The sequence below is a fragment of the Capra hircus genome, chromosome 4 (assembly GCF_001704415.2).
Source record: "Capra hircus breed San Clemente chromosome 4, ASM170441v1, whole genome shotgun sequence".
Lineage (NCBI taxonomy): Eukaryota > Metazoa > Chordata > Mammalia > Artiodactyla > Bovidae > Capra > Capra hircus.
The window spans coordinates 17,048,576-17,071,792 of NC_030811.1; the positions used below are offsets into that span (position 1 = coordinate 17,048,576).

At 46.2% G+C, this 23,217-nt stretch overlaps 1 protein-coding gene across 2 annotated transcripts in view; it reads right to left on the reverse strand.

Annotated features, from left to right (window-relative positions):
* Positions 1 to 23,217, reverse strand: part of TBXAS1 (thromboxane A synthase 1) — a 169,411-nt gene that overhangs the window by 95,308 nt on the left and 50,886 nt on the right. The gene's annotated exons all lie outside the window — the stretch shown is intronic.

The window sequence follows — 23,217 nt, forward strand, 5'->3', positions numbered from 1 at the left end:
AAGAAACAGAGAGACTTCCCTAGTGGTCCAGTGGTTAAGACTTAGCCTTCCAATGCAGGGGATACGGGTTCAATCCCTTGTTGGGGAGGCTAAGATCACACTAAGCCTCGGGGCCAAAAACCCGAAACATCAAACAGAAGCAACATTGTAACAAATTCAATAAAGATTTTGAAAATGATCCACATCAAAAAAATCTAAAAAAAAAAAAAAAAGAAATGGAGGAAAATCTCAGCCAATCAGCAGTGGTGGTGAACGCCAACAGGAAGCTGTTTAAGGACATACTGTTTTTTATTTATTAAATCTTGCTATTTATTGAAGTTAAGGGGGGCATAAAAGCATCCAAGACCCAGTCATAGCCTTCAAGGGTCTCAAAGCCTGGTGGCAGTGGCAATTAAGTAATCACCATCCACTGTGATATCTGGCAAGCATGGGTGACATTGGGCACACCCCACTGAAAGCCTGGAGAAGAGAGAATGAAGCCTTCCTAGAGGTGGTACTTCCTGAAGTGAGTTTCAAAGGATGGGCAAGAGTTAGTCCAGACAGGTGGGTGGCAAAGGGGAGTGAAGGTGTGGCAAGCAGAGGAATCAGTTCGACAATGGCCCAGGGACAAGCGTGCCTGGAGGAGCTATGAGCGCTTGACTAGCAACTGTATAAAGCCAACCAGAGTGATGACAAGTAGCCCCCGTGCATAATGCCATGTTTTCAGTGTACGGGATAATTTTTCAGGATGTTATTTGATCACTGGCACATCCAGTTCAGAGCAGTAAAGAGCAGAGCAGTTCAAGCCACATGGCATGAAAGCAGCAACGTTTGCTCTGATTTCTTAGTTACTTAGAACTTTTCATAAGCAAAAAGTGTCTTTAATGCTTTAACTCTTCCCCTTCTTACTAACTAGGGAAAAAATAATATTTGTCTGGCACAAGTCAGGCACTCAGAAATGTTCATCTGAGTGATCATATTTCCCAAACTGTTAGAGAAATCTTTGGGACACAGGAATTCAACAGATGTGGTAGAAGAAAAAATATTCACTAGTTTTTTTTTTTATTATTGATTTTAGCCAAGAAGACCAGAAATAACCCAATAAAACCATGAACCAATGCTTTTATAAACTTTATGAGGCATGTCATAGAATTTTTTTTGAGAAACTGGTAAAAACTGTGGACATTTCCCTAAGACATTTCCCATTCACAGCATTTTAAAATGAAATTTGAGGGATTCTTTGACCCCTGAAATGAAAACAGCCAATCTAGGAAGGTTACACATTATGTGATTTCATTTGTATGTTTTGAAACAGCAGTGAGATTAGTTGTTTCTAAAGGAAAAGAGATGAGTAGATTCTAAACTCTAGGGATGCACGGGGTATGATGGGGTGATATGACTGTAAAAGGTAGCACAAGAGAGCCTTGTGGTGACCGGTTTTGTATCTTAGTTGTGGTTACACAAATCTACACATCTGATAAAACTTCAGAGGATTCTACATACACACACACACACACACACACACACACAGGCTTGAACATCTGATAAAATCTGAATAAGTATTATGGATCATGCTGTGTGTGCTCAATTGCTTCAGTTGTGTCCAGCTCTTTGTGATCCTATGGACTGTAGCCTGCCAGGCTCCCTCAGCCTTGGGATTCTCCAGGCAAGGATACTGGAGTGGTTACCATGCCCTCCTCCAGGGAATCTTCCCGACTCAGGGATTGAACCTGTGTCTCTTGCATTGCAGGCTGATTCTTTACCCACTGAGCCACCTGGGAAGCCCATTATGGAGTGTATCAATGTTAATTTCCTGGTCTTGATAATGTACTGTAGTTATGCAAGAGGTAACCATTGGCGGAAACAGGGTCAAGGGTATACAGGATCTTTTTGTACATTTCTTTTAGCAACTTCCTGTAAATCTATAATTATTTCAAAAAATTCAAATGTTTAAAAGTCACTTGGGCACTTAAACTATAGCCGCAGCTCTGCTCCTCCCCAGAGCAGATCTAGTAGGGTGGGGGGTGCCCAGAAATCTGCATCTGAACAGGCTCTCCAGATTCTGACTACTCCCACAATTCAAGAAATGCTGTTCTGGGGCAATGGTTTCAGCCTCAAGGACTGGTCAGAAGCACTGGCTAAGCATTCAAAAAGTAGTGATGCCTGACCTCTTGACCAGCATCTCTGGGATGGGACCCAGTCCCTTCTAACTTTAATAAGCTCTCCAGTAACCAGTACTGACAATTGATTGACAGTAACCAGATCGGGGGACCCACAAACCCCGTGTTAAAAACACCACTTTAGATTTAACTAAAGCTCACGCTGTGATTCTCATTTCCCTAAACTCTTAGTTCTAAAAGGAAAGCATTTACATTGAGATGCACACCTATTTTGGTAACGATTCATTTGTATTGATTTAGTTATTACCACAATAATTTTACATCAGTCAGTTTAGTTGCTCAGTTGTGTCTGACTCTTTGCAACCCTATGGACTGCAGCATGCCAGGCTTCCCTGTCCATCACCAACTCCTGGAGCCTACTCAAACTCATGTCCATATAATCTGGATTTTCAAAGGAAAAAAAACCCAAAATAATACTTCTACATTCAAATGAAAGTTGTCCTTCCAAGTGGGCACCTTGGGAGCCTTTGAGCTTTTTTCTAGTAATGTTGCTAATACTAAAACAATTTTGTCACCATTTCTTTAGAATTGCTTCAGAGCTGGTTTATGAGCCTCGTGAGAAAACTGGCCCCATTTTACACGTAAATTGTGTAATCTTATGGAATTATATTTATACTAACACTCATCTGTAGCTTGAGGAGCTCCTGGAAAGATCTTGATCAGAGAAACATTTAAGTGAAGTTTGTTTTTCCTTTTGAATGTCTGGATGGCTGTCCTTTTTCTGTCTGCCCAGCCCTCCTTGAGGAAGCACCCTCCCCCATTCTACCAGTTCTGGAGGAGCTGTCGATGACAGAGCCTGCCCTTCTGGTCATGCGGGTGAACTCACCATCAGGCATGGCTGATTACAGCATCTCATCTCCTTGACAACAGTGACTGGTCCACAGGGTGGGTGCATGACTGAGTCAGGACCAGTCAGACTCCTTCATTGGGTGTATGTGTAAGTATACTTGGAGGCTGCTTGAGGAAAGCTCTGTTTTTCTCCTGAAGGTGCTTAACTAGGAATATATGAACCCAGAACAGTCCGTGGCCATCTTTGTACCACATGCTGGCACAAACTCCAGGTCAAGTATGCTTCCTGCAGTGTTCCTTGCATCTTTCTAGCTTAAATTAGCTTGCACTTTTAAGTGCGTTTGAGCTGGGTTTCTATCGTTTGTAATCCAGAAGTCCTAAACATTGTGAGGTATTCCTTTTCCTTTTCAACCTTGTGACTACCTAATGCCATTCTGCCTCTCAAAACATACTTCCCCAAGAGGCTCTGATCTCAGAGGCTTCCCCGGGGGTCCAGCAGTTAAGAATCTGCCTTCCAATGCAGGGGACATGCATTTGATCCTTGGTAAGGAAATTAAGATCTCACATCCTTTGGGGCAAGTAAGCCCATGAACTGCAACTACTGAGCTCCCATGCTCTGTCCTGCATGCTTCAATGAAGCATGTCATGACTAAGACCCAACAAAGACAAATAAATAAATAAATACTTTAAAAAAAGAGAGAGAGTCTGATCTCAGTTTTGTACGCTGGTATGAATGTATGGCCACATGTTACTGCCTCCTGAGATGGTGTGAAAGAGTTAGAGGCTGTCGTATCTGACTCTCTTGATCTCTTGGACTGTAGCCCACCAGGCTCCTCTGTCCATGAGATTCTCTAGGCAAGAATACTGGAGTGAGTAGCCAGTCCCTTCTCCAGGGATCTTCCCAATCTAGGGATGGAACCTGGGTGTCCTGCATTGCAGGCAGATTCTTTACCATCTGAGCCACCAAGAAGCCCTGAGGGGGTGGAATACTGCAAAGCCACGTGCCCTAGGGCCAGGAGTCAGGATCCAGGATCACCCAGCTCTGCAGCTTACTCATACAAGCCTTAGAGGTAGACTCTGGAAATTCTGCATTTCAGCTTCCTTGCCCCTGAAACATGGGAGTAAAACCACGCAATCTCAGCAGTTTGCTCTGCTTTAAATCCTGTAGTTCTTATGAGTTGAAAAGGAAGTTAAACAATGGTCTTTGAATTTTAAGTCTACTTTCTATAGGGCGTAGAGATCAAACCAGTCAGCCCTAAAGGAAATCAACCCTGAATATTCATTGGAAGGACTGATGCTGAAACAGAAGCTCCAATCCTTTGGCCACCTGATGTGAAGAGCCAACTCATTGGAAAAGATCCTGATGCTGGGAAGGATGGAAGGCAGGAGGAGAAGGGGATGACAGAGGATGAGATGGTTGGATGGCATCACTGATTCAATGGAAATTAGTTTGAGCAAACTCCAGCAGATGGTGAAAGACAGGGAAGCCTGACATGCTAAAGTTCACGAGGCTGCAAAGGGTCAGACATGACTTAGCGACCGAACAACTATAGCGCTTGAAAACACATCCTGTTAACAGTGCAAGTATTTGTCAGTGAAGTATTTGAATGACTTGAAGACCCTTCTCAGAATCTTTGATAAGCACAATTGATAGTGTATATTGAGTGCTTACTACCTACCAGCCGTGTTCTGAGTGCACTGCCTGTAGGATTTCACGTAATCTTCATAGGAAATAGATGGGGTAGTTACTATACCCACTTGTCAGAATAGAAACCTGACAAGAGATGTTAAGTTAAGAGATGTTAGAGATGTTAAGTAATTGCCCAAGATAGGGATTTGATCCCAATCTGATGGCTGCCAGAGTCTGGGCCTGTGGCCATGACCTTGCCGTCGTCTATACCAGCGACACTTCTTCCCCAGGCCGAGCAGGTGTGTGAACAGCCAGGCTTCTAGTTGTGCAGACTGTGTCTTTTAAAGGTGGAAAGTCAGAGCGGCTTCTTGTTTAATGGCCCAGAAACAACCCTCCACCCTAGCCCAATTATGAAGGTAACTTCTTGCTCCCTTCTAATTGAAATGTTTGGATCGTCACTTTGAGGGGCAAAAAATTCTTAGCCAGTTACTCATTTATACTTATTTAGGCACATAAGAATGTTCTTACTCAACTCTGAAGCACCTGGTGGAAAAGAAAATTTAGGCAAATCAGTGAAGTATTGTGCAGGCAAAAATAATGCTTGTTTAATTCGTTGTTTTCTTTTTTTTTTAAAAAAACTGACCAGTCGGCTCAACCAAAATAGTTCACAATTGCCTTCTGGGAATCGAGGCCTGGTGGACTGCTGCTCTGAGCCTGTGGGTTGCCTGGCTCTGTTCCAGAAGGCCTGCCCCCGTCCAGGGTGGCTGAGCTGTAAAGGGTGGTTGATCGGGAGGTACCTACAAGCATCAGTATGAAAAGATGTCTAAGTCAACAGCTGAATGGAAAAGCACATTGGGAAATAGCACATACAGTTGTGGAAATAAATAATAGTCCACTTGATAGCTCGTTCAACAAGCGTGTATTGAGCACAAACTGTCAGGCACTAGGCTCACGTATGTTAACAGTATCCCTGGAAAAACTCTGGAGGAAGATATATTAGCTAACGGTGCATATTATGGGGACTTTTACTTTTCACGTTGTGTATCTTTAATAGGGGCTTCTCAGGTGGTGCTGAGACAAAGAATCTGCCTGCCAGCGCAGGAAACTTAGGATCAGTCCCTGAGTCAGGAAGATCCCCTGGAGGAGGGCACGGCAACCCACCCCAGTTTCCTCAGCTGGAGGATCCCATGGACAGAGGATCCTGGTGGGCTCCAGTCCGTGGGGTCACAAAAAGAGTCTGACATGACAGCGACTGAATAACAAACAAATCTCTTTAATGTTCCACTAGTTTACAGTGAGTGCTTTTGTAATAAGAAAAAAAAAAGAGGTTTGTCTTGTCAAGAGCTGAGGTGGGTGTTGGCAGTGGTGCAGCTGTCAGAACTCAGGTTCAAGGCCGTGTCCTTGTGATTTAACAGCCGTGTCACCTTGAGCAAACCACAACCTTCCTGAGCTAATTTCCTGGATAAAGAGGCTGTTATGAGGGTCAGAAGAGAAACAAGAGAAGGCTTTGTCTGTAGTAAGGTTTTAGGCAAATGCTGGCCATGATAACCTCCCAATCAGGCGTGAAGGCCCCTGCTCATGGGGGTTGGGTGACTGCTGGTGTCACTTTGTAGGGAGTGAAGAAGCTGGGTGAGAAACGTCCCTGGAAGGTCAGGTGACATGCCACTCCCTTCTCTCGCTTTAGCACAAAGAACCCGAATGCACTTCCGGAGACTTCAGGCTTCCAGGTAGAGACTGAAGAACTGATGGGGGCCTCTTTTGTCGGTGTTCAGTTGCTCAGTCGTGTCCACCTCTTGGCGACCCCATGGACTGCAGCCTGCCAGGCTTCCCTGTCCCTCACCATCTCCCTGAGTTTGCTTAAACTCATGTTCCCTTGAATCAGTGATGCCATCCAACCTTTCATCCTCTGTCGTCCCCTCTCCTCAGGTCCTTAATCTTTCCCAGCATCAGGGTCTTTTCCAAAGAGGCAGGCCTCTAGCATCTGACGACTGCTCAACAGCAAGCATCAGATGACTCCTTGCCTCGGTGCCAGGGCCACGTCCCAGCAGGTTGAGGAGGCGAATAGGGTAACTGTCGTCCTGGCCTTCAGTCTGACCTCTGACCTGGGCTGTGGATGAGAAGGTGGTGGGCAGCTCAGTGGGGAAGAGTGGGAATTGAGTGCTGGAGATCCCACGTGAGTGATCAGTCTCTAAAATGTTCTGAGGGAGCTAAGTAGGCATCCAAGGCTGGGAGTGGGCCCCAGGCGGTCTGGGCAGCCCACAGTCCTGCAGAGAAACCATGGCCTCGCAGTCCTGCGGCTCCTTCCCAGCTTGGCTCAGTGGAGCATCCTGCCCTTTCTCATTAGCAACCTGAATCTGTCATTAGAACAAGGCAGGCTTGAGTTAGCAGAGAGGTGGAGCTCACTCAAGTTGCTGGGGATGCTTTTCTTGAGGAGCCAGTGACAGACATAGGTCCCTGGAGTGGGGAGCTGCTTTCTTCTGGCTAATTACTACCACTGAGATCAGGGTATGGTTACCTGCCCAGGGAAGCTTCAGGGTGGTGGTGCCCAAGGGCGAACCCTGACCTCACAGAGCTCCTCAGAGCCACAAGGACTGAGTCAGCCTTTTCCCTCTCTGCGATACTTGGAGCCGGATCCGCTCTCCTCTCCTGCCCTCAGACGCTGGTGGGCTCTCTGGTTCTTCACTTCCCAGCTGGACATTGGACCTTGCGCTCAGATGTATGCCTCCACCCCTCTGACTTGTCTTCCTGACCAGCTGCTTATCTGCACATGGGCCCTGATTCTGTTTATCCACCAGGGCTTTATGAAATGCAAGTCTGGGGACTTGTCTGGTGTTCCAGGGGTTAAGACTGCATTTCCACTGCAGGGGACTTGGGTTCGATCCCCGGTCAGGGAACTTAAAATCCTGTGTGCCTCTCATTGCGGTTAAAAAAAAAAAAAAAAAAAAAAAGCCAATCTGATTGTAGCTCCTTCGGTGGTTTGTCTCCACGAAAGACTGGGAGTCCTGAGCACGCTGTGCAAACAGCCCGACCCCTGCCTTGCTTCTGGCCTCATCCCTCCCTATCGCCCACCACTCGAGAGCCAGCACCAATGATCAGCCTTTCTTCCTGACACTCTCCATCACCTCTCACATCCACGGGGGCCTTTGCACATGCTGGTCCTCTGCCTCCTGGGATCAGTCTTCCTTCCTTCTATCTTGCCAGGTTAACTTCTAGCAGTACTCCATTAACTGTAGTTCTTTTCTTGGCTACATTTTCACTTGGTTTTGAGTGGTTTAAATGCAAGGATCTGGTCTTTTTCTAATATTGATGCCTAACATTTGTATCACAGGGTTGGATGTATTACAGGACTTTTGTAATGTTAGAGGAGCAGGCTGTATCTAGGCCCAAACTCTTAAGCCCCTGAGCCCAGGCCCATCTCTCTCACTAGGACACTGAAGTAGCTCCCTATACGGATTGCTGCTCCCAGACCAACAGCCCCATCAAGGCCAAGTCTACCTTTGTGAAACAGAAGCTGACCGTGCTATCCGACTACCAGCAAACCTCTTATGACTTTCCAATGTTTGAAGCAAAAAAGTCCAAGCTTCTTAACTGCAATGAGGAGCCCTGTAAGAACGCTCTCCTTGTCCCACTTCTCTTCCACCAAGGAGAGTGAAAAAGCTGGCTTCAAACTCAACATTCAAGAAATGAAGGGCATGGCATCCAGTCCCTTCACTTCTTGGCAAACAGAAGGGGAAAAATTGAAAACAGTGACAGATTTTATTTTCTTGGGTTCCAAAATCACTGCAGATTGTGACTGAAGCCATGAAATTAATAGATGCTTGCTACTTGGGAGGGAAGCTATGCCAAACCTAGACAGTGTAGTAAAAAGCAGAGACATCACTTTGCTGACAAAGGTCCGTCTAGTCAAAGCTATGGTTTTTCCAGTAGTCACATATGAATGTGAGAATTGGACCATAAAGAAAGCTGAGCACCAAAGAACTGATGTTTTCAAACTGTGGTGCTAGAGAAGACTCTTGAGAGTCCCTTGGACAGCAAAGGGATCAAACCAGTCAATCCTAAAGGAAATCAACCCTGAATGTTCACTGGAAGGACTCGTGCTGAAGCTGAAGCTCCAATACTTTGGCCACTTGATGCAAAGAGCTGACATTGGAGAAGACCCTGATGCTGGGAAAGATAGAGGGCAGAAGGAGAAGGGGACGACAGAGGATGAGATGGTTGGATGGCATTATCGACTCAACGGACATGAGTTTGAGCAAGCTCCAGGAGACAGTGAAGGACAGGGAAGCCTGGCGTGCTGAGGTCCATGGGGTCGCAAAGAGTCAGACACGACTGAGCGACTGAACAGCAACAACAACACATGTTCTAACAACTGAGGAAACATTTGGAAAAAGAATGCACTTATTGCACTGAAGGTAGTTCTCATCATGACCCACAGATGTCGCTGTGTTCGCCATGAATATTGAAGATATCCCAGGAAGCCCCTGTGAATTGTCTATAGCACCTTTGGGTGCCTCAGCGCACAGTTTGGGACCTGTAACCATACATTGCTGCTATGAAACTGCTATTCGCGGTTCCCTTCGTTTGCACTGCTTCTCTATGTTTCCGTTCCTTTGCACATGATTGTCGCTCTAAAGCCCTGGTCTGCATCTTGTCTGAAAAACCTTTCTGACAGTCAGGTCACCTGTCGCTTCTTCTGTGGAGTCTTCTCGGACCCTTCATTTCCCATAGTTTCCGTGGCATTTGTCCATTCATCTATTGGTTTGCATCTCATTGTTTTATTTCTTGGGCTTCCTGGACAGTCTCCTCACTACTCTGTGAGTTCTTTGAGGACAAAGCCCTGTCTTGTTTGTCTTTCATCCCCGAGAAGCTGGCAGAGCACCTCGTACCAACAGGTAACTGGGAAGACGATTCTGTGGCTGCCTTTCTAGTTCTAAGAAATCACTTATCCTCCCGGGTTCTCAGTCCCTGCTACTGGCAGATTGAAGCCAGACTTGAACCTTGTTTCTCTTTACTGGCCTTTATCTTGCATTCTTAAAGTCACTGGTCCCCATCCCTCTGAAATGTGTGGCTAAATCTTTGTCTTTCTCTTCTACCACTTGGCAGGGGCATCACCTTTGTGTCCACCCTACTGGCTTCTTTACCTGAGCACTAATCTTTGTGGTCATCCCAGGTTTGGCTGTGTGTGGAATCACTATGATGAGCCAGGCTCCTGTTGCAAGCCAATGGCTCTGCCAGAGATCTCATTTGAATCAGGGATTTCCTGAGGTTTTGGCACTGAGATCTTGCTCCAGCAGAGAGTGCAGTTGGCAGAGAGCCTTCCACGTCCCTTCAGGGTCATCTAACAGTAACTGGCCGCCCCTTCTGTGTGTCCATCTCTAGCCATCAGCTACCCCTCCTCCCACCATCCCACCCTAAGGTCCTTCTCTGACTGTTCTCACTGGGTAGACCGTTGTTCTCTTCTCCTCCTCATGTCCCCATTATTCCAGACTGGGCTTGACTACTGCCTCCTCCTGGAAGCCTTCTCTGCTTTCACTGGCCCGTGATTCTACCCAATTCCTGGCTTCAGGTTGTCTGTTCAGTGTGGCGTATTCAGCCTCTCATTACCCAGAATTCTTGTGCGACTTGGCCCAGGTCTGTGTTTCTCTTCTAGGTGCCAGATTTTCTTCAGGAAAAGAGATATGAGTGATATTTTTAGGAGAAGAGTGGAGCGGTTTCTCCCACCATCAGCCCAGGGATAGACACTCCGAGGAAACCGAATTATCTGCTGAGTGGACGATGTCTGGGGCGGGGCCGAGAGGGAGCTAGTTCTTCAGATGTGGGGGTACCGTCTTGTCGGTCTTTGTACCATCCGAAGACGTAGACACAGACGGAAGTGAGTGTGGGAAAGCTCAGAAAGAGGGGAGGAATGAAGAGCCCTCCCTGAACGAGCAAGGGCCTGATGGTAGAGAGGGCATTGCATTTGCAATTAGGACTGGGTGACATGGGGCCACTTCCTTGAGTCTTGGGGGTCGTAGTCTATTCACCTGGCAGAGATGTCGGGTGGAAAAGCAGGTCTCATTACTCTTCTTTAGGGACCTTCTACTGCTGTGAACATGCTTTCTTGGTCCCTGTGTGGCTTTCTAAGTAGTAAGAATAGGGGCTTAATAAGGAATCGGATCTGAGTTCACATAAGTGGGCCTGGAAGACAAAGGGCCCTTCTAGTTCCTGGTGAATTGTGGCTGCGTCAAGCTCTAGTCCAGCTTTCTCCCAAACAGAGCTGTGGCTAAAGGAGGGAATTGGGCCGCAATGGGGGAAAATTATCTGAAGCAAACCTATAACGATAAACCTCTCTACTCTATTGGATACACCCGCCCATTTAATTTATTCAGTTAATAAAACTTATTCCCCAGAGGGGGACAGGCAGAGGTAAGCTACAAACCAATCTGCCTGTGTGAGCATGAATATATATGTATATCTCATAACAATAAAAAAAGAGTAATTAAGAGATGTATTGAAGTATACAGAAATCCTGAAGGACGCTGAAGTTTCCAATTCGAGTTACTGTCCTTGGTGCAAATTTCATTCAGTAGGGAACAGATAAATAAAAAGGAAGAAAAAACAAATTCAGAACAGATGTTAGGCAAGCAATTTTTTTCACAGTAAGAATCATAAACATGAAGAAGAGCCTATAAGGCAAAGTTGTTGATGCAAACAGCGTCAAGCTACTAAATAAATAGTTAGATGGCACTGCAGGGACAAAGAAACATTAAAATAGTCATTTGGCTGTCCCAGAATATTTGCGCCCACACGGTTATGCCCAAGTGTGTAGATTTGCAGGCCTCAGAAGGAAGTGTGTGTGTGTGTGTGAGAGAGAGAGAGAGTGCATATGCCTACTATTACACAGAATATGTTCAGGACAGATATTTGTGTGAGAGTATGTAGCAAAATCTCCTCTCCCTCAATGATGTGTGAACCCAGAATATGAATTGAGGGGCTTGGCAAGAGCTAGAATGAGTCCTGAAAAGACGGTGTGGCCTGGAACTCCATGCCACCCGAGGAATGCGCTGTCTTGGGCTAGGTATTATTAGAAAGCCCAGATGTGGAACTGTCAAGAAAGGAGGATTTAATGGCCAAAGAATTTTAGACACAGCTGGGGAAAAATAAGAGGTGGGGCAGTGAGGGGATGGAAATTAAAGCACAGATCATAGTATTTCAGGAACAGAAGGAAGCTTGACGATGATCATTCTAGCCAAACACCCCCATTTCATAGCTAGGAAAACAGAGGTCGCAAGAGGTGAGATGATTGGGTGGGCAGCACTTGAAGACAGGTCATTGCCCTGGAGCAGCCCCTGTGCACCAGGAGGCGTAAGAGGCCAGAGAATATCCACATGCAGAACTGGGGAAATTCATCCCAGAGTTAGCTAGGGATGGGCTCCTGCAGTGGGTACTCCTCTGGGGTGGCAGGTGGCTGCAAGAGGACCTTTGAAAGCCCACCCTGAGGGGCTGAGGCATCATGGTCAGGATCCCTACTCCCTGCAGGGATGGGGGCCTGCTGGTGGAGACCACTGACAGTTCCTCTGGTTTCACATCAGCCTGGGAGGCGGGCAGGCACTTGGGTATCTGTTAAAAGTGAGGATGATGGTGAAGTCACTCATTCTAGTCCCACAGCTGGGAAGAGCTGAGCTCAGACCAGACCCAGCTCTGCCTCCCAATCCAGTGCTCTTTCTGTCACCTTAGGCAGACTCCTAAGAGTAGGGCTAGAGAAAAGGTTTCCCTGGGGAGGGAAACCAATGATCTGAGAGCAGAGCCTAGCCCAGTGGAGTGCATTATAAGTCTGCCTTTCACCTTATCCTATGGATCCCAAGATGGTCTGATGTGGGATTAAATCAATTCTATATTTTATGGGCTAATTCCTGGAGGGATGGCTCATAAGTCACAGATGGGGAAAGATTACAGATGCTGCCACCCAAACCCTTGATTTTAGGATGAAGGACTTCCCCCAAGTCCTTTCATTATGTTCCGGGGAAATAATACTAATTACCAAAATCACCAAAACCTAAGACCTTCCCGTTTGAGGTTTTCTTGGGGACAAATTTGTCCTTAAAGGCACATATTCAATGGAGATTAGTTTGGTTATGCAGCAAATAGTTCCTGAGCACTTTTATGCAGCCTAGGCCCTGGGAGTATCCGAGCAAACAAGAGACAGAGTTCCTGTCCTCTTGGACTTTATACTCTAACAGGACAATTCGGTTCAGTTCAGTCGCTCAGTCGTCTCCGACTCTTTGTGACCCCATGATCGCAGCACGCCAGGCCTCTCTGTTTATCACCAACTCCCAGAGTTCACCCAGACTCACGTCCATCGGGTCAGTGGTGCCATCCAGCCATCTCATCCTCGGTCGTCCCCTTCTCCTCCTGCCCCCAATTCCTCCCAGCATCAGAGTCTTTTCCAATGAGTAATTCTTCACATGAGGTGGCCAAAGTACTGGAGTTTCAGCTTTAGCATCATTTCTTCCAAAGAAATCCCAGGGCTGATTTCCTTCAGAATGGACTGGTTTGATCTCCTTGTAGTCCAAGGGACTCTCAAGAGTCTTCTCCAACACCACAGTTCAAAAGCATCAATTCTTCAGCACTCAGCCTTCTTCACAGTCCAACTCTCACATCCATACATGACCACTGGAAAAACCATAGCCTTGACTAGACGGACCTTAGTCAGCAAAGTAATGTCTCTGCTTTTGAATATACTATCTAGGTTGGTCATAACTTTTCTTGCAAGGAGTAAGCGTCTTTTAATTTCATGACTGCAGTCACCATGTGCAGTGATTCTGGAGCCCAAAAAAAAAAAAAGTCTGACCCTGTTTCCACTGTTTCCCCATCTATTTCCCATGAAGTGATGGGACCGGATGCCATGATCTTCGTTTTCTGAATGTTGAGCTTTAAGCCAACTTTTCCACTCTCCTCTTTCACTTTCATCAAGAGGCTTTTCAGTTCCTCTTCACTTTCTGCCATAAGGGTGGTGTCATCTGCATATCTGAGGTTATTGATATTTCTCCCAGCAATCTTGATTCCAGCTTGTGTTTCTTCCAGTCCAGCGTTCCTCATGATGTACTCTGCATATAAGTTAAATAAGCAGGGTGACAATATACAGCCTTGATGTACTCCTTTTCCTATTTGGAAGCAGTCTGTTGTTCCATGTCCAGTTCTAACTGTTGCTTCTTGACCTGCATACAGATTTCTCAAGAGGCAGGTTAGGTGGTCTGGTATTCCCATATCCTTCAGAATTTTCCACAGTTTATTGTGATCCACACAGTCAAAGGCTTTGGCATAGTCAATAAAGCAGAAATAGATGTTTTTATAGAACTCTCTTGCTTTTTCCATGATCCAGCGGATGTTGGCAATTTGATCTCTGGTTCCTCTGCCTTTTCTAAAACCAGCTTGAACATCAGGAAGTTCACGGTTCAAGTATTGCTGAAGCCTGGCTTGGAGAATTTTGAGCATTACTTTACTAGCATGTGAGATGAGTGCAATTGTGCGGTAGTTTGAGCATTCTTTGGTATTGCCTTTCTTTGGAATTGGAATGAAAACTGACCTTTTCCAGTCCTGTGGCCACTGCTGAGTTTTCCAAATTTGCTGGCATATTGAGTGCAGCACTTTCACAGCATCATCTTTCAGGACTTGAGACAGCTCAACTAGAATTCCGTCACCTGCACTAGCTTTGTTCGTAGTGATGCTTTCTAAGACCCACTTGACTTCACATTCCAGGATGTCTGGCTCTAGAAGAGTGATCGCACCATCATGATTATCTGGGTCATGAAGATCTTTTTTGTACAGTTCTTCTGTGTATTCTTGCCACCTCTTCTTAATATCTTCTGCTTCTGTTAGGTCCAGACCATTTCTGTCCTTTATCGGGCCCATCTTTACATGAAATGTTCCCTTGGTATCTCTAATTTTCTTGAAGAGATCTCTAGTCTTTCCCATTCTGTTGTTTTCCTCTATTTCTTTGCATTGATTGCTGAAGAAGGCTTTCTTATCTCTTCTTGCTATTCTCTGGAACTCTTTCAGATGCTTATATCTTTCCTTTTCTCCTTTGCTTTTCGCCTCTCTTCTTTTCACAGCTATTTGTAAGGCCTCCCCGGACAGCCATTTTGCTTTTTTGCATTTCTTTTCCATGGGGATGGTCTTGATCCCTGTCTCCTGTACAATGTCACGAACCTCATTCCATAGTTCATCAGGCACTCTATCTATCAGATCTAGGCCCTTAAATCTATTTCTCACTTCCACTGTATAATCATAAGGGATTTGATTTAGGTCATACCTGAATGGTCTAGCGGTTTTCCCTACTTTCTTCAATTGAGTCTGAATTTGGTAATAAGGAGTTCATGATCTGAGCCACAGTCAGCTCCTGGTCTTGTTTTTGTTGCCAGTATAGAGCTTCTCCATCTTTGGCTGCAAAGAATATAATCAGTCTGATTTCGGTGTTGACCATCTGGTGATGTCCATGTGTAGAGTCTTCTCTTGTGTTGTTGGAAGAGGGTGTTTGCTGTGATCAGTGCATTTTCTTGGCAAAACTCTATTAGTCTTTGCCCTGCTTCATTCCGCATTCCAAGGCCAAATTTGCATGTTACTCCAGGTGTTTCTTGACTTCCTACTTTTGCATTTCAGTCCCCTATAATGAAAAGGACATCTTTTTTGGGTGTTAGGTCTAAAAGGTCTTGTAGGTCTTTATAAAACCACTCAACTTCAGCTTCTTCAGCGTTACTGGTTGGGGCATAGACTTGGATTACTGTGATATTGAATGGTTTGCCCTGGAGACGAACAGAGATCATTCTGTTGTTTTTGAGATTGCATCCAAGTACTGCATTTCAGACTCTTGTTGACCATGATGGCTACTCCATTTCTTCTGAGGGATTCCTGTCTGCAGTAGTAGATATAATGGTCATCTGAGTTAAATTCACCCATTCCAGTCCGTTTTAGTTCGCTGATTCCTAGAATGTCGACGTTCACCCTTGCCATCTCTTGTCTGACCACTTCCAATTTGCCTTGATTCATGGACCTGACATTCCAGGTTCCTATGCTATATTGCTCTTTATAGCATCGGACCTTGCTTCTATCACCAGTCACATCCACAGCTGGGTATTGTTTTTGCTTTGGCTCCATCCCTTCATTCTTTCTGGAGTTATTTCTCCGCTGATCGCCAGTAGCATATTGGGCACCTACTGACCTGGGGAGTTCCTCTTTCAGTATCCTATCATTTTGCCTTTTCATACTGTTCATGGGGTTCTCAAGGCAAGAATACTGAAGTGGTTTGCCATTCCCTTCTCCAGTGGAGCACATTCTGTCAGACCTCTCCACCATGACTGCCCATCTTAGTTTGCCCCGCGGGCATGGCTAACAGGACAGCAGGACAGTAAACAATGACACGCCCCACTGTTAGGGCCATTAGCCTAAGGCAGGAGTGCACGGAGTGTCCAAGGAGCAACAAAGGGGACAGGGGAACAGAAAAGGCTTTGGATTAACAAGGGCTTCCCAGGTGCTCAGTGTTAAAGAATCCGCCTGCCAATGCAGGGGACAGAGGCTCGATCCCTGGGTCGGGAAGATTCCCCTGGAAGAGGAAATGGCAACCCACTCCACTATTCTTGCCTGGAGACTTCCATGGACAGAGGAGCCTGGGGTCTGTAGGGTTGCAAAGAGTCGGACACAACCGAGCACGCATGTATGTACATAACAAGGAGAACCTGCCCTCCCCTGTGCTTACCTCTTACTAACCACATGTCATTCTTGCCTTAAAGTCACTGATGTTTCCACATATTGGACTGACCAAAAAGTCCATCAAGTCCAAAACAGACTTTTTGGTCACCCCAATAAATTGAAGCTAATGCAATTAGACCAGGTAAACTTGAAGTTTTCTTGGGATAGTCACATGAGATACTGTATTGAAAGGCCAAGACCCAGACAGAGGACTGGAAAATTGTTACGGATTAATAACATTTTACTACATGTGGCCCCAGGGAACAAAGATCTCTCTTTCTTATGGTCTTAAAAGCAGGCCACACAGCCCATAGAATGCACACACAGGTCCAGAAAGGGCCCAGAAGAGGACGTGCACCGCGGCCTTGTTTGCTGGAGGCCACTGGATATCCCCCTCTGGGAGAGTGGATGGGAAAGCCGGGCGGGGTTGCACTGCAGAATGACAGGCAGCAGTTGGAGGTAACAGACTTGATGGGTGCACAGCGTCATGATGGAGCTTCACAGCGTCATGATGGAGCTTCACAGCGTAGTGCGAAGAAAAGAAAATAAGGATAAATGAGTGATATGACACTACCATTGGCATGAGCTGAAGAGTCCCTTGGACAGAAAGTAGATCAAACCAGTCTATCGCAAAGGAAATCAACCCTGAAAATTCATTGGAAGGATTGATGCTGAAGCGCCAATACTTTGGCCACCTAATGCAAAGAGTCAACCCATTGGAAAAGACCCTATTGCTGGGAAAGATTGAGGGCAGGAGGAAAAGTGGATGACAGAGGATGAGATGGTTGGATGGCATCACTGATTCAATGGACATGAGTTTGAGCAAGTTCTGGGAGATGGTGAAGGACAGGGAAGCCTGGTGTGCTGTAGTCTATGGAGTTGCAAACAGTCAGACATGACTGAGCGACTGAATAACAACAAAGGAAACACACATGAACCACAACACCCAGTGTGCAAGAACTTGCAACACTCACCCCCCTCCCAAAATACACATTAAGCACAATGGAATGGTTGTCTGTTGGGAACAGGAAGGGACCAGAGAGAAAGGTGTGGAAATAAAAGGGAATCAAACATGCAAAACTGTGTCCACAGTTCTCCATAGCGCCACAGAATAAACACACTCCCACCCACACAACCTCCAAAGGGAGGTGATTAATAATCACTGGCGGCAACACTGATGATTTACAATGGTGAAGTAAACTCCTCTTATCAATGCCTGTTTTTCATGTGGAATTCTTTAGAAGTAAAATGCTGCTGCTTTTAGATCAGCGTTTCCTTTCATTGCCTGTTCTCCATATTCTAGTCCCAAGAGATGTTTCAGAAAAGGCGGGGGGTGGGGGGAGTTCTGTGGTCAAATAAACACTGCATACTAAATTTCCCTCTTGGAGATGTTCCAAGCACATTATTACGTGAACAGTTCTGAGACCTGTGTTCCATGGATTAACCCAGTGTTTCCAGCCTTTGACCGAGGGGAACTCCCCACTTTAGTTCCATGTAACTATTATTTTTGTCAATGGAAATGGTCCAAAGGCTGCACTGTGGGAAATGCCACTGGAGGATAAGATTCCAAGTGTAGCCTGGGGCTCCCCCACCCACTACTCTATCCCAGCGTGGCTGGGCAATCCTTCCAGGGCTCTGTTCCCAAGCCACCTTGGACCCAAAGTCTCAGTCATAGTTACAACTGATGGTGGCGAGGCTGGTGCTGTCCTCCCCTCTGCTATGTTCCATCTCCTCATTATGTAGGGAATGATCATTTTCTCTCTAGAATTCAAAGCCAACATCAGTGATTAATGTTGCCTAGTCCTTATTCCTTGTAACCAACTAGTAGTTCAATTCTGCTCTCCTTTATGAAAGTCTGCCTCTCTTTTCCTGATGTTTCTGATGATCCAAATCACTGTTGTCACTCACCGGGGTTGTTAGAATGGTTGTCTGCTTGTCTTTTATAAATTCCATCCTCCCTCTTCATCCTTGGTGGCTCAGATGATAAAGAATCTGCCTGCAAGGCAGGAGACCCAGGTTTGATCCCTGGGTTAGAAAGATCCCCTGGAGGAGGGCATGGCAACCCACTCAAGTATTCTTGCCTGGAGAATTCCATGGACAGAGGAGCCTGGTGGGCTACAGACCATGGGGTCGCAAAGGGTTGGACAAGACTGAGTGACTCACACACACAGCCTTCATTCCTCACCTTGCCCTTCTCCATTCTGTGCATCTGTGCAATAACCTACTTCAAATAACCCACTTCCTTAGCACTATTCCTTAGATCCATCTCCCCTCCTGCCACTGCAGAGAGGTTGTTCTCTCCAGTGTCCAAACCATCACATTTTCTTAGCACACCTTTGGCCTCTATAGTCTCCCTTTCAATATCTCAGCTAAAACCTCTGAACTTCCTTCCAAGTCTATGTGCCTGGGCCCACAGGCCACCTGCCAGCTCTCCCTTACCTGGGTAGCTAACCTCTCAATGAAAGCACACGCTGTGCTCTGGGGAGGACTCAGGGAAGTTCAGCGCGTCTCCTCCAGCAAACGGCCACAAAGCTGGAACACAGGCCTTGAAAACTAGCTAAAAGACTGTGTGAAAGAAGCACAGAGGGAGGAAACTCAGAGGCTACAAGTGACAGGGACCTGATCTTGACAAATTGCTGCAGGTAGGAAGCCTGGAGATGGAAGGTACCAGGGAGAGAAGAGTAGGCCTTGTGAACGAGAAAGAGTTCCAGATAGAGAAGGTTACGTTTAAATGAGACCCAAAGGCCACAGTAACGTGGTGGGAAAGAGGAAACCTGGAGGGGGCTGAAAGCAGAATTGAAGAGCAAACACATAAATTGTAAAAGGCTTGGCAGAGAGGAGGGAGATAAGGCGAGAAGGGGCTCTGGGTAAGGACTACTGGGAATTTATTAAAACGAACTGGATTTATGGTGCAGTACAAGCATCTGTTGATAACGGGGCGAGTCTGGTAAAGAATGTGTTCACTGGCTTGTAGTCAGCAGGAAGCCGGGGCAAGATGACAAGGGCCGGGCATTCCGATCAGAAATGTGTCATTCAGGCTGGCCAGCAAGGCTCCGGAGCACAGGGAGGGGCTTACATTTCTTCTGGAGGTCACTTGTGAGGTTAGAAGCAAGAAGTGACAGCCACTCAATCACGGTCAAAAGGAAAAATTCAGCAGTGCCACTCCAAAAGCAGCTGCTCCAGAAAACAGCACAGCAGTTCTGCAAAAATTAAACACAGGGCTTCTCTGGAGGCTCAGCCATCAAGAATCCACCTGCCAATGCAGGAGACACGAGTTCCATCCTTGATTCAGGAATATCCCACATGCCGCGGACCAACTAAGCCCGCGCACCGCAACTACTGAGCCTGCGCTCTAGAGCCTGGAGAATCGCAATTACTGAGCCCACGTGCTGCACATACTGAAGCCCACACACCCTAGAGCCTGTGCTTTGCAACAAGAGAAGATTCAGCAACAAGAAGCCTGTGCATCACAACTAGAGTGTAGCATCCGCCACTAGAGAAAAAAAGCCCTTGCAGAAACAGAGACCCAGCACAGCCAAAAACAAAGTAATTAGCTAATAAAAAAATATTAAGCCTAGAATTAACAGAGGATCCCAGCAATTCCACTTCTGGATATAGATCTAAAAAAAAAAAAATGGAAAGGAGGTATTGGAGAGAGATTTGTACACTGGTGTTCATAGCAGCATTGTTCACAATAGCTCAAGGGTGGAAGCCACCCAAGTGTCCATCGACAGATGAATGGATAAACAGAATGTAGTACATACAAAAAATAGATTGTTATTCAATCCTAGAAAGGAAGAAAATTCTTATACATGCTCCATGGATGAACCCTGAGGACATTATGCCGAGTGAAATCAGCCAATCACAAAAGGACCAATACTGTATGACTCCACTTATGTCAGGCATAGACTAGTCAAGTTCATACAGACAGGAAGTAGAATGGTGGCTTCTCAGGGCTAGGGGAAGGAAGAATGGAGAGTTATTGTTTAATGGGTAGGGAGTTTCCATTTTTCAAGATGAAAAAGAGTTCTGGAGAAGAATGGTGGTCACGGTTGCACAATGTGAATGTACTTCATACCACTGAACTCTGCACTTAAAACTGGCTAGGACGGGGTCATCTCTGGTGGTCCAGTGGTTAAGAATCTGCCTGCCAGTGCAGGGGACCAGAGTTCGATCCTTCATCCAGGAAGATCCCACATGCCACGGGGCAATTATTGACCCTGTCCTCTACAGCCTGTGTGCCACAGCTACTGAACCCACGTGCCTAGAGCCTGTGCAGGAGAACCCAACCTCTAGCAGAGAAGTCTAAGGTTTGGGGGCATCAGTTAAGAATCTTTGGGCTGGAGTCTTTTGCAAAGATCCAGGGGCCATGTCACTCGTAAGATACAACCTGTGGTCCAGCAGTGAAATGGAGAAGAGAGCTTGAGGAGTTACAGACAACTTTCAAAGGCAAATGGAAGGTCCACTCAAGCACTGCCTCTCTGGTGGGTCCTATGATCCAGGTACTACATTCACAACAGAGAACATGGGGAGGGACAAGCTAGGGAGGGCTTGGAGTCCCTTCTCCCGGAGGTGCTGCTGTGAAGGGCTGTGGTCTTGATTAATACCAGGATGCCCATTTCCCCTGTAGCCTGAGTAGCATCAAGGGGTGTTGGTGGATGTTGTACCACAACAGACCACACTTCCCACGTCCACCTACCATGTGGTGACAGGCCATCCACCAGCCGTGTGTTCAGAGCAAAGATTAGTGAGTTCTTGTCTAAGCAGAGGCAAAAATAGAATCATCTGCTCACAGTGCCTCCTTAGTGGTTAATGTGGGGAGCGTGGTAAACATGTCAGAGAGTCAGACCTTTTGAAACAGGCCAATAAACTGAGAGCCTCACCCAGAGTGGAAAAGTTGATATAGTAGGCTGCAGAATTCTTGCATCTTGGGGGTGAGATGGGGGAGAAGTTGTTAGGAACATGGTCTTGAGATGTGAGAAACGATCAAGGGACTTATTTGAGTAATTAAGTTTCTATGATCTGCCCCAGGCCTGCAGGCATCATAAAACCTGGCAGTGCCTTGCTGGGAATTACTTCGTGTCCACAGCTGCAGAAATGTTACACAGAAGACTGGCCAGGAAGAATGGGAATGTATAGTAAACAACCCAAACTCTGAAAGATTTAAGGGTCCTGAGGAAAAAAGGAGAACATGTTCCATTTTAAAGATAAACTTTGATTACTCAGACTTCAGTAGAATTTCAAATGTGTGCAGTATCTGACTTTTTTTGGTTGACAACTTATACTGTGGATCTAGAGTTAATTTGGTTTTGCATTGCCTTTTGCCCTCTGTGAGGAACACACTTTAAAACTGTGTTGTTGTTTTTAATCATTCAAGGGTTCTGAGAACTTACTTGAGAAAAGTTTTTCTGCTTACAAAATGGTGATCAAAGAGGAACTTGAAGCTCCATGGGAACTAGGAATTAGTTGCTTCTTTTAATTTAGCCACTTGATGCAAAGAACTGACTCATTGGAAAAGACCCTGATGCTGGGAAAGATTGAAGGCAGGAGGAGAAGGGGACGACAGGGGATGAGATTGTTGGATGGCATCACCAGCTCTATGGACATGAGTTTGAGTAAGCTGTGGGAGTTGGTGAGGGACAGGGAAGCCTGGTGTGCTGCAGTCCATGGGGTCACAAAGAGTCGGACATGACCAAGTGACTGAAATTAAATTTAGCAAAGATGTTTTTTAAATTATGAAATCGAAGTGGGTTTGTCATTCTTCTCTGAATAGAATAGGGAAGCTATTTGCATTCTCAGTTATTAGGGTTAAGAGCCATGAGAACTGGGTGAGCGTGTGCCATTTGGGGAATTATCTACGCAAAAGAGTTGTTGACAGAAGATACATGCCTAGTGCCATGTGCTCTCTGGACCTGCTTCCAGATGGGAGAATGTTGTGGCAAATGCCACAGTGATTCATGACTATGTTACATAACTCTATTTCGGGTTGAACAACTTGGATTTGTTGCAGGTACAATACAATTAAATATGGAGTTTATTATTCAAAAGTATTAGCTGGAAACAGCTCTTATGTGGTTTTCATTTGAAGATATTCTATTGTTTGGGAATGCATCTTCACAGGGCTGTCATTTGGGGGATAAAGAAGTTACTGATGCCATATTTGATTGTCACCAATGGAGCAGAAGCCCCCTTCCACCTTGAACCTGGTGTATTGGTGGATTTTTTGGAAACACACATCAAGGAATGCCAAGCTGAAGGTCCATGGCTGACTTCCCAGAGGGATGCTCATCTCCCACTCGCAGTCTGGCTACCCCCAGAGGTGAAGTCATGGCCAGCACCCTCGGCCTCACTCTGTCCCAGCCAGGATGGACCTTTTGTTCCCAGCTGGTCACAGGGGTTGGGTCTGGTTGCTGAGTCCCAAGCCTCACATCGTGCTCTCAGTCTCAGGACTGAGAATCTGCATAAGATTTATTCCCTAGGCCCCTCCCCATGAGGCCCTGCTTGGACTCCTGCCAGACTCTCTTCTCAGGGCCAAGAATATCCCGTTTCCTATTTTGTTTTTAGTCACTCAGTCGTGTCCAAATCTATTGCGACCCCATGGACTGTAGCCCTCCAGGCTCCTCTGTCCCTGAGATTCTCCAGGCAAGTATACTGGAGAGGGTTGCCATTTCCTCCTCCAGGGGATCTTCCCGACACAGGGATCAAACCTGTATCTCCTGGACTGGCAGGTGGTTTCTTTACACTGAAGCACCTGGGAAGGCCCAACCAGCCCCTAGTTAGGCCCTAATGGCCACTAACGGGCCTTTTTGAGTTCTGCTTGACTGGACTCCTGGCTACTGCCCAGCCAGCACCTTCTCAATGGGTGGTTTTCTCCTGGACTGTCCAGTGAGTACTAGAATGGAGCTGTCAGTTTTT